We start from the raw sequence: 4135 nt of genomic DNA on the forward strand, positions 1-4135 counted from the left end.
TTCTGAGAGATCTCTAGTGCTGAAAACTGAAATGCTACTGCTTTCTCTTGTGGATGCAAATCAAAAAGGAATTTTAGCGAACATGGATAAATCAGTCACCTCTGGAATAGAGTGATTGGTTTGAATTCAAGTGCAGAATATAGGCAAATGGGTGCTAGCTGTACATATTAATTGCCTCCGTTCAGTGTCGATTTCTTCAGTGTACTACTGCTAGTGTCGATTGATGCATTGGTTTGAGTTTGATTTAGTCAGGCAGGTTTAGTAATTCATTTTTTAGATTAATTTGACATGGGTTTGATGAACTATGTAATACTCCCTCTGTCTCAAAATAGAATGTTATCCAGTACTATTGCCTACATGCTTCTAGCGATTGATGCTTTTAATTTTGCTTAGTTTTTATGCTTCAGATCGCTTCCTCCATGACACCCCGATCCGGGCAGCGGCAGCAGCGATGGCGTCGACAATCGAGTGTGCCTAACTCTGCATCTATAACTGGCCTGTCTTCTTTGGACGGTCAGCTGCTTCCTCCCCACATTGAAATCTCGACCCCTTTCTTGTTGATGGACTCGTTGACTGATTCGTATGTGTGTGGAATGCAGGGTGCAGGTGCTCTACTACGCGCTACTCCGGACGGGTCACCTGGACAGATGTTCTGGTTGTTTTTGAGCTACTTCCACTTTTTTAGCCAATTGACTACTGGCTTATTTTATAATGCAATGATGACTACTGCACTGCACCTATATTTGGCTAGCTCACTTAGACTGGCTATTCTTCTGCTCTTTTGAATGCATATATATCAACTATCAAGCAATGAAGCAATGCTCCCCTTTGCCTTGGCATGTGTGCAAACTGTGTGTTATGTATTTTGTTCTAGCGGTACTATATAAGCCTGCATGTACGGATATGTATGCCAATTCCTGCATGAACAAAAACTTTTACAAGGTTCTGGTTGCTTTGATAGTAAACTGTATGTTCTATATTATATTTCTATATCTATATAATTTAGTTTGAGAAAGTAACTTAAGGATGTGTATCCCTTTTTATAATTCCTCTATACTACTCAATCGCTATCTGCCTCTAATTATTATAGTGACATCACTTATGGGTACAATACTGAATTCTTGATAACCTGCAGTAATCATCATATTTTTAGCTATCTTAATTCTTCTATGCGATGCACATTGTTGGTGTTAATCCACCACCCATTTGGCCACTGTAATATTTACATAGTATTTTTTTGATGTCCTAGTAGTAATGCCACTATAGTATTTACATAGTAGTTTTTCTATTACTTGTATCCAGATTTTATATCCTGCCCTATGCCCTTGTCGACTTGCTTAGGTACATAATTGTTATGTCTTGCAATCTGGTATTGATGATTGTCAATGTATTCATGTATACCCTTCTAGTGTACCTTGTATGTGACCCTGCTGATTTGTATATCAATGCTTTGTTTCCAATAGATGTATGCTGATGCCTGATTCCTTAAAACTTCACTGTTGCAGTAGCATTTTTCCTTAGTGCATAGATGTATGAGCCATCACTTATGCTTGAAACATTGCTCTCTTTCCCAGGAACCATCATGGTCTGCATCACTACTGGGGCGTGTGTATCCGTGGTCAGCACACCAAGACTACCGGCAGGAGAGGGAAGACTGTTGGTGTCTCCAAGAAGCGATAAACTGCTTCACAAAGATCCCCGCATAGCTTCACTACTACTGTGTTGGTCCATTTCGAGAATCTTAAGGAGTGTTCTTGTTTAGACGATTACCTTGGATGATGCTTTTGCTTGGGGAGAGGCTCAAGAAGATCAGGTATAAACTCCTCCCCCTCTCGTTTGTTTTTGTTTGTGGTTGATACATTACTGTGCAAGTTCTATGGTAGGTGCGCTCTTTTTGTTGCTGCAAGAATTGACACAATATGTCATGTGCAGGGAGCTTTGCATCCGAGTTTCAGCCATCCTCTACAGCAAGGAGCTCTCAGCCAAAGGAGCAAGCAGCGCTGCTAGTTCCTTGAGGCCAGATCGAGTAATATGGCGCACCATGGCGTGTGGTAGCGTGTTTTGCTTCCGAGAACAATACTGTTTATTTTAAGTGAGATGTACTTGTCTAGTGCTTGGTAAAAAAATTGAAGGATGAAGTATCATGTACTGTCTATGTTGTAGTGAGCTGTAGTAGGAGTGTAATGAAATTTTACCTGCTGGTGTATGTGCTATTTTCCTGTAATGTGTTGTGTACATTTTACTTGAACAGTAAATTCTCCAAAAAAATGTTCTTACTGGACCTGATAGTGGCCACGTCCCAAATATACTTGTACTATTAAGATGCCATGGCCCAAAATAACCTGAGCTGGAAAGCTATTCAGAATAACTATAAGCAGGCCTCGACTCAAATAGAAAATAGAAACGAAAAGGAAACGGACTATGTTTTTTTTGAGGGATTGGAAACGGACTATGTGGAAAGGTAAATGCCCATGATAGAACAGGCCCAAAGGTAAATGCCCATGATAGAACAGGCCCAAAAACATTCAGGAAAAAAATCATAAAAAGGCCGAATTGTTGGGCTAGGCCCATGCAGAAAACTGAATTGGACCGGGCTGAATCTTATGCCACATTAGCTTGCCACGCTGGATGCCTACGTGGCCTAGGGAGGTTGCTAGTGACCAAAACGCCACAGTAGGAATATTTTGGTCGTAAACGTCTACGACCTTCTCACAGAGAAGGTCGCTATAGTCAATTAACGACCCCCAGCTTTTGACCTTATGTTTTTGGTCACAAATGAAAAACTATGACCTTTCAGTGACCAATAGTGGAGTTCACTAGTTGACATATTTCTTGTAGTGGTCATGAATGCAAATAACATGAACATGTACGTGATATTTTTCTAAACATTTTAATATCTTATTTGCATTTTTCCGAGTTCGTATAAGTATTTTATGAAGTTTTGAAAGTGATACTGAAACGGTCAAATGGCAAAATCATAAGATGGGCAGAGTGGCTTCGGCAGAAGCAAGGTTTTGTTTTGGAAACTAGGCTTAAGGCTGCCTACTGAAACAAAATTAGGGGCATCAAATTAATTTCCCTTATTTAAAATTTTTAATAGAGAGAGAATAATATGGCTTTACCAAGATTCCTCATTTGATTTTGGTTCTATTTGAAAGTTTATTTGGATTTTGAATTATTGAAACAATTCACAATAAAAAAGAAAACAAAGCAGAGAAGATAATATGAATTATTCAATTTTAAAGTAATTAGGGAATTTTTAATATTTTTTTGGACTTCATACAAATATTTTGGACAATAAATAATTCTGGGAATATTTATGATTGAAAGAATTGTTTTATAAAAATTAATAGGAATTTAAGAAAAAATATTTTCCACAATAAAAAGCTCACACGACTCCATATGTGTCGTGGTATTTTTGTAAGGTTTATGGTATTTTTAAAAATCATTTATATTTGTTCGGGACCGAAAAACCCTATCTGTGAATTACAAAAAAAAAACCCAGTAAAGGCTATTCATCTGGAACACTGTTAATCAGGGCCAGAGTTAGGGCAGCCCATTTTTTTACACCTCGCCGGTGAAGAGCATCCTCCGGGAGGCTTTTGTTTTTTTTTATTCTCTTGTCCTTTTCGGCCCAACACACCGAGCCATCTTCACGTACATGCGCTCGTCCTTTTTCTTTTTCCTGTACGTGCACACAACATCCTCAGGGAGGCTTTCTCTTTCTCTGTACTTTTAGTCCCACATTGCCACTAAAAATGCCAACAGAGGCAGTTAGCTCGTTTCCAAATTTTAATTCTTTGGAGCAGGTAAAATTCCAAATTTATTTGTGAACACACCGGCACATGTATACTACGTATATGCAAAATTTCACAGCATTAAACGGCCAATTTATCTTTGTTATTGGGTGATATTTTTTATCGAACAACCTACAAATCACAACATTTTTCGACGAAATTTAACACATTCTTGTGGAATAGATATATTTTTCCGTAGATTTTTTTTCAGAGTTTTACAAAATTTTAAATAGGCTTTTTATGTATATAAAATCATAATGTAAATCCACAACTAGAAGTATAATTGACAAAACTATTACAGGCAAAAAAAAAGAAAATAAAATACTCATGCAAAGTCA

The sequence above is a fragment of the Triticum dicoccoides genome, chromosome 3B (genome assembly GCF_002162155.2).
Source record: "Triticum dicoccoides isolate Atlit2015 ecotype Zavitan chromosome 3B, WEW_v2.0, whole genome shotgun sequence".
NCBI classification, from domain to species: Eukaryota; Viridiplantae; Streptophyta; class Magnoliopsida; order Poales; family Poaceae; genus Triticum; species Triticum dicoccoides.